At 33.0% G+C, this 13,596-nt stretch overlaps 1 long non-coding RNA gene and 1 pseudogene across 1 annotated transcript; one reads left to right on the forward strand and one right to left on the reverse strand.

Annotated features, from left to right (window-relative positions):
* The first annotated feature begins 2,306 nt into the window (after positions 1–2,306).
* Positions 2,307–5,201, forward strand: LOC117914210. The gene is made up of 3 exons (XR_004651237.1): positions 2,307–2,853; positions 3,718–3,821; positions 4,830–5,201. It is a non-coding gene; the product is annotated as an uncharacterized LOC117914210 (long non-coding RNA).
* A 3,595-nt stretch (positions 5,202–8,796) lies between these two features.
* LOC117914385 lies at positions 8,797–13,596 on the reverse strand (annotated as a pseudogene).

The raw sequence follows: 13,596 nt of genomic DNA on the forward strand, positions 1-13,596 counted from the left end.
CAAGACAATTCTTCCTGTTTTTTTTTTTCATGATGCCTCTCTTGATTCATTGGACAATGCTTATTTTCTATTCCAACTATTTTGATTCCATGGCTAAGACACGTGGTAAACAACACTTATATGGATGGATTTTGTGGAACAGGGGGCATCAGTGGAATTGCTACATCTTGAATAGCGTTGAAAGATTAGCATCAGCGGTTCTCCGATTCCTTGGCTTTCAGGTTTTTCTTGAATAGCGTTCAAAGATTCTTGTCTTTTTTCCTGACCCGATTTAAAAATCCGGTTCTTTTTTTTTCTCGATTCTGCTTCTTTCCATTTGCAGTTCTAACTGCCGTGCTGTAAGTTTGAAGAAAAACCTTGCATTTGCAACTGAAAATGGGTTATTTCTTTGTTTTGAAGAATAGGAGAAATTGATACCTTTGTTTGGTTATGTTTTGAAAGATAGCGAATGTTAAGGGCCTTTTGCTTGGCGGAAATGAAAAAAAGTTTGGACAGATAATTTCATTTCCATGTGTCGAGGCTTGTTGTTTTTTTGATAGTTTTCAGTAGTTAAATATGCTATTACCTTGCCTATTGTTTCTCCATGTAACTTTCATTTGTTCTCTTTTTGAAAACAAAAATCAAAATTTCCATTGCTTTCCTCCTTTTCCTCTGTTTTTGGTGGTAATCAAAGGGAGATGGTTGTGGATATATTTGTTCTGATGAATTTTTGTATCATTAAGTTTGGTTGGGAAATATGACTATATGAGCTACTTATGCCTGAAATTCATTTTTCTGTTCTGGGAAGAATTTACCTGGAAACATTTTCCATTGGTGAATTGAACGGTGGCTTTTCCAATTGAAACCTGTGGTGATTTAAAAGAATGGATTTCAAGAATGCACAATTTTGTCTGTAAAAAATAAGTAGAGTCTATACAAAATACCTGATCTGTTTATATCATAGAGCCCAGATAGGGAGTGTTAAAAATTTAGTTTAGGATCTTGAAGAATTTGATTACTCTGCAGTGAATATTTTTTTTTAATGATAATTTTTCATACTTTCCTTTTGAAATGTTAATAGCATGGTTTATAGATATGCTTTCAGGACATGTAGGAAGAGAATTGATTGGACGAGGGCTTATTGTCTTAGTATTTCAGAATAGTATGGCAAAAGTTGCTACGGCTGGTCCTTTATCTTCTGACTCTTCGTTTTGGAGGGGGTTCTGGGAAGGTGGGGGCAGGAGTTAAAAGGAAGACACCATCGGAATTGAGAGTAAGTTTCTGAATTCGTGGTTTTGCTCTGTTCTCTCTATTCTCTACATTATTAGATGATAAATTGGGCATAAAATGAGTTTCTTTAGCCTTTTATATGGAAGATCTTGGCAGGTAGTGCCTTCTTTTTTAATTTTTAATTTGTTAATTTGCAAGTTTTATGAGAATGAAGTAACATAGCCATTGCTCTGCATGTTTGCTTCATATACAAAGAAAGGAAGATTACTCTGATTATCTACTTGTACACTCTCTTGGTGCAACAAAGAAAATAAAAAATTGAATAGCTCTGAGCATAGAAGTCATCTCTAAGAGTTCTTACCTTTAATCTTCATGGAGGATGAGATTGATGGTTTGAAATTGGGATTTGAGAATCTCAGAATTGGACTTGTCGTACCTGGTATCGAACTCAGCGTGGTCAGTATCGAGGTAGATACGACTTGGTTAAGTCATTCTGTGGACCCACATTTTTCACGTGTGTCCTCACTCAATGGCGAGACTCGCTTTTGTTTGGTGAAAAATTAGTTTTGGAAAAGTTGGAGTCGCCACTTATTTTATTTTATTTTAAAAGGGGAAATAAAATAAGAAAGAAAACCCTAAAGAAGTGACTCTATAGTTTGGGAAAAGCAAGTCTTGAAAAAACCTGAGTTTTGGTTTGGGGATCAGGTTACCTATTGGGAAGGTATCTCTAAGAGGTAGCACTCCTTTAAGCCTTAAAGAGGTTTCTACATTACTACAAAAATCGAAATTAATGACGCTTGATTCCTTGACACTTTTAAAAAACGTCATTATTTAGATTATAATATGAGATTCAATGGCGCTTATTAGAAGCGTCGTTGTTTACTGTAGTATTTTTCAATCCATGACGCTTATTAAAAGTATCATCCTTTGATAAGGCTTATTTGAATATTATTCAGTACATAATGGCGCTTATTCAAAGCGTGATAACATTAATCCCATAACTTGGCGCTTTAGAGAAATGTCATTGAATTATAGGTATAAATATACCTCCCTAAAATATCCCCCCTTCCACGATCTCTCATCCACCAAACATTCCCTCTGCCATTTCAAACCCCCCCCCAAATGCTCATACCAAATAAACTTGTGTACAAAATCGAATAGGATCTCTCATCCACCAAACACATCCTTCTGATTACTTTCCCAAAATCCCCTTTATCACTGTTATCGTTACCATCATAGAGAGAAAACTTCAATCTTGATATCAATGATGAAACCCTAGATTCTTTTGATGTTTTCCCAACTTGGTCCTTCTGGTGGAAGAAGTTGTGGCTATTCACGGACGAGAACTCCATTTCTTGATCCTGGAAACCTAGAAAGGGATCTTGAGGCTAGAGCCACTATAGGATATTCATTGTTATGGTTATTGATGTGGGTAATGGTTATGGGGTTCTTGATCCAGATATTGTCAGCGAGGGTTGGGGTGGCCATGGGGCATCATCTTGCTCAGATCTGTAATGAAAGAGTATCACATGGGTCGTTTTTGTCATGGGTTTTTGCCCAGATTGAGGCTAATATCTAGGAGCTAATTCTTAGCCGTGGGTTTTTGCCGTTTTGGGCTGGAGTTGTAATTTCTGCATTTAATTGGTAAGTCTCTTGATATTTTAAATTGTCTTTTTCTTTGTTCTTGTGTTTCTGCACAAGAAACTGAGATGAAGTTTGCCTTTTCTTTGACTTCTAATTTGTTTTTTTAATTTGTCATTTCTTTAGCTTGCTTTTTCTTTTTTTTGGTTTGGCCCTCCACCTCATATCATTATCAAATTCCGTTGACAAAGTGGTTGAATCCTCCAAATTCTTTATGGATCATTCACTTTTCACCCCTTCTAAATACTTTGTTTTTCACCACTTCTTTTTTCTTTGTAGAAAAAAAAAAAAGGTGAATACTAATGTTACCTTTCAAAAAAATTAGAATAAATTTAAAAGTAACAGAAAACACCACAAACCAATGATAATAAAAAAAAAGGTTGAAGATTATACCAGAGGAAGCAACCTTAGAACTAAAACAACCCATATTTCTCTCTTGAGTTGAGAAGGGTTATGTGACCCAACATGTTATCTGTAAAAGAAAATTTTCAAGGTGCGTGAATGGAAAGAGAATTTTTCTTTCCTTTTGTTTTGCCACAGGAGAATTGTTTTTGGCATTTCAATTTTTATTAAAATAAGAAAGTGGTTTGCATAACTTGGAAAGTTAAAATTATTCAATATCAATAACAAATACTTACTAAGTTTACGTACAAAAAATACAAATATTTTATGAGAAATTTTTTATATATATATATATTAGGAAAAAAAACCCTTTTAATTGAGACTCCTTAACTATTGGACAATGATATTTTATTTCCATAAATTTACAAATTATAAAATTTTATTAAAAAAACAAAGGAAACTAATAAAGGAACTTAGATAATGATATATGTTCTATGCTGGTGTTTTTTTATATTTGTTTTGTAGGCTATCAATGATCATGGATCATATATAATGGGGTTTCAGTGAGCAACAGAGATGGGATGCAATCAGGAGAATCTAAGTTTTGCTATGATGAAGAAGAGACACAGGTTAATCTTTTCAACCCAACTTGTCAACTCCTTTCGTATTTATTGATATCTATATCATGACCCATTTATTGTGATATTTTATTTTCTTGTCCTCTACCCATTTTCCCATTTATTGTATATTTGTATATTACATACATGAACATATTTAAGAAGTGATGTTTTTGGTGTCTCATGCTGGTGGGAATTCCTAGGTTTTTTAGGCTTTGTTTATATGGACAGAACATGGTTCTAAATTATATATTCTCTATATGCATAATTTATAATTTCAGTATTTTCTTTTGTTTTTTCTTTTACCATTTTATTTTAATGTATTTCATTATAGATTTGTGACCTTTATTTTACGTTTCCCTTTTTCTTTCAGAATGATTTTATGCATGGAGGGGGAATGCATATGAAACTTGGTTATTGTACACATGTTAGATTTTTAATATGAAACTAAAAAAGAAAACATGTTGCTATGTAAGCTTTTTCATTTTTCTCTTTTATATTGTAATAACCTTAGCTATGGCAATGCTATATATGTTTCATTCATATATATATATATGGAGTAATTACACCAGAATAATAGCAAAGATAAATTACAACATAAGAAATGCTCATTAATCTAACTTAATTTAAGACAACAAATTAATTAAACTCGATTTCTTTATAAGTATAATAATTTCAATTAATGTGTATGCACAAATAAATTACTCTAAAGGTTTTAACTATATAGATTATTCTTATTAATTATATATCCAACTTAATCTATGTCTTTTCTTCTTTCTTCTATTAACTATCTCCAATTTTTCTAGCTAGTATGAAAACTATTATGATTTTTATTATTAGTGTAGTAAAATTTAATTATTGTATATTAAATTTTGGATTGCTATTTCTTGTAACATATTCTTTTTTTCTAAAATCAACAAAACCTTGTTGTTTTTAGATTTTCACTCTTTATTTTTATAAATGATAAGTATATTTAAGTTAATAAATCTGAAAAAAAGCATACTAACTAATTTATTGCAGGTATTTTGTGATTTTGTTGTGGATTAGATAAGGCCTAGCACACTACAGAGAACAATTTTAATTGTAAGTCCAATTGTTGAATTCCTAAATGTTGGTGTGAATCCCATACAATGTTAATGATTTCTTTCACCTCTTAGCTTTTGAATTTGGCAAGATTTGGTGGTTAACCAGTGACTTGAAAGAGGAGGGTTGTTGGAGGCTACACAAGCATGGACTTCGTGGAAAGGTACTTCAAAACTTGCTCACTTTGTGGTCTAATGTGTTGCACCACTCTAAATACAAGACCTTTGATGGTCCACAAGAATATTCAAGCAACCCAAATTTTAGCATTATTATAATTTCTGGTTTTATGTTTGATATTTTTTTTATCAATTAAATACATTTTTCACTACAATATATGTGTTATGATTTATTTATTCATAAGAAAAAGATTTATACTGGAAATAGTATATAGTATTGACACTTCTTTTTTATCTTGAAATTGATACCGTTATAGCTTTGATAACTATAAAAACTAAACCGAAAGACCCATATAATGTTTTCGAGCATTGGGATATTATATTGTCAAAAAATATAATAATGATTTGATTTTTATTTATTTAATTTGAATATACTATCTTTCTAAAAATTAAAAGGAATAATAAAAAGTGTTGATAGATAGATATTGATATTTAATATAATGAATAATTAATGATTAAAAAAGATAAATAATATTAAATTATAAAAAAAATATTTTTATTTGTTTATAGGCTTAAATAAACTATATATTGGTTATTATATTCGTGTTCTAACTTATAATTAGTTTTATTTGTTTATAGGCTTAAATAAAATGCATATTGGTTATTATAATATATCAATAACATACTATAGAATATGTATATGAATAACTAAAAAAATGTAACAATTTTTCATATTTTTTTCTTTTCTTTTTCGAAATAAGAAATGTTCTTAATACTAATAAATAATTGGCCTCTATACATTGAAATAGTCTATTTTTAAATATGTGCATGTCTCTTTTTCCTTTTTTCCCATCTGACCAATAAAAAAGGAGGACTGATGATTGAATGAGAAATGTTACTTCTATAAGAAAGCAACTTATAAAAAGGTTAATGAAAGAAATGCCCTGTTTAAAGTCTAACATGTCATGATTTTTGGATTTGAAAATTTCTAAGAAAATATAGCATGAAAAATAATAGTAAGGAAAATTTCCTTTTACATCTCTTTTATTTATTTTTCTCCCTTATTTATGATTTTAAATTTCTTGAGAAGTCATTTGCTTAGACTTATATTCCTTTGGTATTTTCTTTGTGTATTTGAATTTTTTTATATTCACTGCTTTGTGTGCATAACATTTATTTTTAGTTAATTGTTTATGTCATGTTTCATTTATCCTCTTATTGTTATAGGGTACCATGAATCATTATTTTTAACTTTTTGATGTTATATCATATTTAGAAATATGTTACTCTTCAAGAATTTGTTTTTTTTTTTTTTTTTTTTACTAATTAAACACTATTTTATTACAAAGTTTCTCTATTCAATTAGTGAAAGACATTTTATCCTTAAGTGATAAGCTTTAACTACATATTTTTCTCTAACTCATATTTATTTTTCTCAATTTTTTCTACATTTCATTTATATGGGTTCTATTATGGTGACACTTTCTCTCCCATTGCCAAGATAGCTTTTGTTCGTCTATTGCTCTCCATGGCTGCTATGCGTTCTTAGCCTCTTTATCAGTTAGACATTAAAAATGCTTTCCTTCATGGAAATCTTGCTGAGGAAATTTATATGGAGCAACCACCTGGTTTTGTTGCTGAGGGGGAGTCTGGTTTAGTGTGCAGGTTACGCCGTTCTCTATATTGTTTGAAACAATCTCATCGAGCAAGGTTTAGCCGTTTTAGTTCTGTTGTTCAAGAGTTTGGCATGTTCCGCAATACAACAGACCATTCCGTTTTCTATCATTATAACTCTTTGGGGCAGTGTATTTATCTGGTAGTTTATGTGGACGACATCGTCATTACAAGCAGTGATCATAATGGTATTCAGAAACTAAAGCAACACCTTTTCACCCACTTTCAGACTAAAGATTTGGGGAAACTCAAGTATTTCTTAGGGATTGAGATAGCTCAATCCAATTCCGGTGTGGTTCTTTCCCAAAGGAAGTATGCTTTAGACATCTTGGAAGAAACTGGTATGTTAGACTGTAAATCGGTAGACACTCCTATAGATCCAAATGTCAAACTTATACCAGGATAGGGGGAGCCTTTAGGAGATCCTGGGAGATATCGGCGACTTGTAGGTAAACTGAACTACCTCACCATTACTCGTCCAGACATTTCTTTTCCTGTAAGTGTTGTTAATCAATTCCTACAGTCACCATGTGATAGCCATTGGGATGCTGTAATCCGCATTCTTCGATATATCAAAAGCACACCAGGCTAAGGTGTGTTGTACGAGAACAGAGGTCATACCCAAGTTATTGGTTACACAGATGCAGATTGGGCTGGCTCACCCACAGATAGACATTCCACTTCCGGGTATTGTGTTTTTATTGAAAGTAACCTAATATCTTGGAAGAGTAAGAAACAAGATGTAGTGGCCAGATCTAGTGCTGAAGCTGAGTATCGAGCTATGGCTTTGGCAACATGTGAACTCATATGACTGAAACATCTTCTTTGGGAGTTTAGATTTGGAAAGGATGAACAAATGAAGCTCATCTGTGACAACCAAGCCGCTTTGCATATTGCATCCAATTCAGTCTTCCATGAAACGACCAAACACATTGAAGTTGACTATCACTTCATTAGAGAGATCGCATCAGGATGTGTGGCGACTAGTTTTGTCAATTCAAATGATCAACTAGTAGATATTTTTACTAAATCTCTCAGAGGTCCTAGAATTAAATACATTTGTAACAAGCTTGGTGCATATAACATATATGCTTCAGCTTGAGGGGGAGTGTTAAATAGTGTACAGTTATTTAGGTTATTTACTTTTCCTTTTCCTTTTCTTTCCTTATTGTATTGTGGATCCCACTAACATGTATATATATACCAAAGTCCAATGTGTATTATTAACAGTTTTTCAATAATAAGAATTAGAGATTCTTCCTTTTCTCTCTTTTCACAAGCCTAAACGCTGCAGTTGAAACTGTTGGCTTGAAAGCACATATGCATTTGGAATTCCGGAGGCTGTTGTAACTTGTTACATGCATTCGGCCTCCTTGAAAGGCTTGAAATTTGCCAATGGTTCTTTTATTGCTCGTCTTTCGCTTGTATAACAAATTTGTTTTCATTGATTATTATTATTATTATTATACTATCATTTTTTTTTTCTAAATATTATTTTTTATACACATCCTTAAAAATATTTAATTGTACACAAATTATTTTTATTATAATATACATTTTTTTTTCAAACTATCGTATTTTTTTTTGTAAATTAAATTTCTTATTTCTCAATAAAATAAATCTTTCAATAGTAATAATCATACATCTACATTTTTTTCAAACTATCGTATTTTTTTTTCTAAATTAAATTTATTATTTCCCAATAAAATAAATCTTTCAATACTAATAATCATACATCTACATTTTGACAAATATAATTAATTTTCAAAAATCAAAATTATTAATTCCAATGGTAGGTAAGACTAACTTAACTTCCTTGAAAAATTCTATATAATAAAACTAATGACACAAATTCAATTCATTTGTTTGACCATTAAAATTCTTTGAATTTTTCCTATTCTTTGACACGTGTTATTAATTTTGCATTTTTTTGCCTTTTCAACCCTCACTTTGTTAGAAAACTTTTCACATTCATGGTTTCCATATGGGATATTACATGGCCTTTCAATTTTTGTGTTCTTTCATTCGTGTATTTTCATTAAGACTTGCACCAGCCCAATAAATGATATAAGAGTTTTTGTTGGCGTAACAACCTCAACATTGCCCTTTCATGATGTAGTGAAAAGACCTTTTAAAGGATTTGTATTTTATCATAAAATAGAAAAGAAAAGAAAGAAGCACAACAGAATTTTGACCCCTTTGAACCACTTGGCACACATCTTAAAGTAATTAAGAAGGGGGAGGAAGATGCTTACCAATAAGTGTCCATGAGGGCTTGAATGAACAACTAAAATAGAGAGATGGTGGAATATAAAGAGGACTTTTCTAGCAAGTGCACCTGGCAATGGAGCTTAAAGCTTGAGATCAGTGCTAGATGCTCTCAATCTTTAAGGGTGTGGTTCCTGATCATCTGCTTGGTTTTCCCCAGCATCATCATGGCCTCTTTGATGATCCACCAACATAGGCACATTGTGGTGTAGATAATCATGGGTGTATATCAGCTGAACTCCGCACCTCTTGATATTGATATGAGTAGCCCGAAGAAAATCAGCCAGAAAGTGCCATGGTTGTTTGCGGTGGTACTTATTTGGAATAGCATTCTTAGGATAGAGAGTCACCAACAATCGATCTGATGCATAATCATTAAGGATGTCACATGTACACCAATAGCAAATGTCGTGGTCATCCACAACTTCATCCGGATCACCGCGCAATCTCAGACTAAATTGAGAGCCATACAGACAATGATTCTCGTCACGAAAAAGAGTGAAGAAAGCAAATCCCAGAAAGTGGTCATCCTCGTACCAATTCAGAGGAGGCTCTATTCTTACTTGGCTTCCAATCTCCTGATGCGATACCCACCCTGGAATTCCACCATTTCCTAGGATAAGAATCATCTTGCCTTCCTTGCAATTCAAGTGCTGCATATACAATCAAAGCTAATATGTAATTGGAGTACTACTGGGTGGATGAAAAGTTTTAAGTGTCGTTATTAAATAAAAATCGTACCTCATTACTTGTTGGATTGAACCATTTGAGGAGGGAAGACCAGAGTAGAGATGATGGACTTGATAACATTTCCAGCTTGGTGCAATCGTGGGCATCTATTTCTCGCAGACTCGATGGAAGCTCTGAAATGTCTTGGAGCATCTTGCAGTGACTGATATCAAGGTAACGAAGCTTACAAAGTTGAGAGATGCCAGAAGGTATGCTAACCATTAGATTGCAGTGACTCAAATCTAGTCGTTCTAAGGAGCAGAAGCCTTCCGGATTCTTGGGAAACTTCTCCAAGTTTGAACAACAACCTCGTAGTTTCAGCCCTCTAAGGGATCTCAAATTATAAATTCTGTCTGGATGCATCACAAGGCAATTGCTCATATCCAAATGCCGGAGCCTTTTCATATTTTGAATTGATGATGGTAACTCTTTTATACCCGTTCCTCTTAAATCAAGAACTCTTAAGTATTTCATAGCCTCCGTGATTTCTGGAAAAGTATCTAGATTTGAACAATCATTGAGAGAGAGGATCCCAATGGACTTTAACCTGCAAATGCTAGTTGGAAGACTCCTCAAGTTTTTGCAGTTTGACAAATATAAGTCCACAAGTCCAGTGAGAAGTTCTATTGAGGAGGGTAATTCCTTAATACCACATCCACCAAGGAGAAGACTAGATAAAGCTTTCATAGGACTTCCCTGCATCTCCGGAAATTCCTCCAAGTTTGAGGATAAACTCAAGTCCATGTTTTCAAGAGAGTCCAAGTATTGAATGCTACTTGGTAAACTTGTAAGGTTTTGCACCTACTCAAATTCAATGTGGTAAGATTCTTGAGATCTCCAATAGATGGATCAACAACATTCAATCTCTTACAATTTTCAAGTTCTAACTGCTCTAGATTTGGCATATTTGAGAACGATATTTTAGTGAGTTGCCTTGATCCATATAAATTTAAGATCTTCAACTGCTCCAAACGCTGTGACAAAAGGAATTTTGGTTTAGTAAATGAATTTTCGCAAAGAAAAAATTAATCTCAAACAAAATAATATGATCATGAAATACTAGATATACCTCATTTCTTTGCCTAAGTTGTTTTATGTTGCTATCCTTCATGTTGAGTTCAATAAGGTTCACTCCAAGAAAATTTGATGGCAATGATTTCAAAGGGTATCCTTCCCAATGAAGATATCTCAACTCATGTGCAGGGAATTGAAAATCTTTAGGAAGAATAACTTTCAATTGCTTTTCCGTAGTACCACAATAACCGCTTGAATAAATCTTGAGCAATCTAAGTTGTTTCATCTTTGCAAAAATCTTTGTACTAACTTATAGTGGTGTCGATCTCGACAAGTCCAAGAATATTGCCTCAACATTTTTCATCCCCTACAGACAATAACAAAGAATTAGGCAAGCATAAAAGAGATAAAGCTAGCTAAAATTGAATGGATATGTAACTTAGACAAAAATGATATTGCTCAAATTTAAATATTTTTATGAAGCTTAAGAAAGTTCATGAGTTTGATGGTTACCCCCATTCTAAATGCACGACACACATCACTCGGATCCCACAATCTGCTCCATTTTGTAGGATCACCAAGAGATTCACTACGAATAATGTTCCATCCCATTTCTTGTATCAAATCATGCATAAGTATCTTATTTTGAGAAAGAGATATAAGACACTTATCACAGAGGCCTTTTATACCTCTCTCTGCATACAATTACAACCGTCCAATATTCTTGAAACAAAGTCTTTGTCTTCCCCTTTAAAACAACATGCAATATCAAGAAATATTTTCTTCTGTGTATAATCTAATCCATCAAAGCTTACTTTAAGCACATTCTGAATTTTCACTTCAGGTTCTCTTTCCAATTTACACAATTCACTTTCCCATTGGAGTATCGTCTTGTTAAACAAGAGAGAACCGAGGACTTTTAGAGCTAAAGGAAGGCCATGACAATAATAGACTACACGATCCGAGAGGTGGATGAAGTCTTGTTTGGGAAGATTCTGTCTAAAAGCAAAGAGACTAAAAAGCTCACGAGCTTGTTCAAAATTTAATTCCTCAACCTCATATACGTCATCCATTTCATGTAACAAATGTTTATTTCTAGTTGTTATGATGACTCTGCTTCCTCTTCCAAGCCAATCACAATTTCTGAGTAAATATTCCAATTGATCTGAATCATCAATGTCATCGAGAACAATAAAAACTCTTTTACATCGGAGAACATTTTTTATCATATTGGCTCCTTGGCCAACATTGCTTACATTTTGATTTCTCTCCACTTGTAGTAGATCACATAGAAGTTGATTTTGTAAATGATGCAAACCCATAGTATTGCCAACTTCTCTAACATTTTCGAGAAAGCTCATATACTCAAATTCATGAGAAAATGTATTATATACAAGTTTGGTGATGGTCGTCTTACCCATTCCGCCTATTCCACATATACCAATGATACGAACATCATTCAATTGATCAACACATAGCCGCCGAATTATCTCATTTACATGAGAATCCATACCAACCAAGTTGTCACCAACATCCAACATTCTACAATTCAATCTCCTGAATATATCGTTGACGATTTTGTTAACATGCTCGGACTCATACCTGCCAATTGTAAAGTACATGTGATAATTAATTAAGCTATAGCTAATAAAAAAATATAAAAAAGAATACACGGTAAGCTTCTTCATGAGAAATGAATCATAGTGAAAAAAAATATATCCAAAGTATTAAATTTTAAAACTCAAATTACGTTTTTAGAACATTTTCATTGTATCAAGTATACAAGACAATGAAAATAAAATATGTACTTGTTTAATTTGTTTGCTTGTGCGACGCTGTCAAATTGATTTTTTTTTTTGTTTCGGAACATTTATAGGCTGCTAAGCATGGAGCAAATTTATATCAAACAAAATCATATTGTAATGACCCACTCTCTTGTGCATATATAGATATCATTTGCAGCTCTCTCTCTCTCTCTCTCTCTCTCTCTCTATGTTATGTGTAACATTATAATTACCCAATCCCCTATCCACAACGTATACACAAGGTACTCATCATGTCTCATAATATCATGGGTTTGCAGGTCTTCAGTGACTTTCTTGATATACTTTGAATATTTCATGACTTGCAATAATCATAAATGACCTCCAAATCTCTTCAACTATTACTCTATAATCATAAAAATGTCTGATTCCTGTGCCAGTAAATAAAGCCTACTTATAAATGAAAGTTGAAGGGAAATTAATAAAGCTTTACCCATTCTTCTTCACATGCACTCCAGATATATTGGCTGCTTCTGTCAATGCACTCCTCCAACTTCGCACCTTCTCTTTCATCTCCTCTGTATCTTCTTTGTAATTGGAAAATGCCTCTCCAAACCTTCCTGTCTGGTGCCGTACATGGGATGGATCCACATGGTAGAAAATCGGTACCACAGTTTGTTTCATTTCTTTCTTGCACTCCATGATCTTCACCAGCTCATCTAAGCACCATCTTGAACCAGCATAGTTTTCCGAGAAAACTATTAGGGAAAACCTTGATTCTTCAATAGCTTTTAGGAGTTCAGGTGCAATCTTTTCCCCTCTCTTAAGTGATTCATCATCTCTAAAGGTATGAATACCTCTTCGAATCAAATTTGCATACAAGTGATCAGTGAAATTGAATCGGGTGTCTTCACCTCTAAAACTCAAGAAAACATCATACTTCCATTGTGGGATGAAAGTAGAAATAGAAGTAGAAGTAGAACTTGTGGAAGCCATAGGAAACTTTTGCCAAAATTAGAACTCAGAAGAGATTTTGCAGAATTGTGAATGTAGATTGTGCTGTTTTTTTTGCAAGAATTTGGTGATGAAAGACTTTGGGTCAATGTTCTGAGTACGACTTTCTGAGGAGGACAGATTTGA

The sequence above is a fragment of the Vitis riparia genome, chromosome 5 (genome assembly GCF_004353265.1).
Source record: "Vitis riparia cultivar Riparia Gloire de Montpellier isolate 1030 chromosome 5, EGFV_Vit.rip_1.0, whole genome shotgun sequence".
Classification (NCBI taxonomy): Eukaryota; Viridiplantae; Streptophyta; class Magnoliopsida; order Vitales; family Vitaceae; genus Vitis; species Vitis riparia.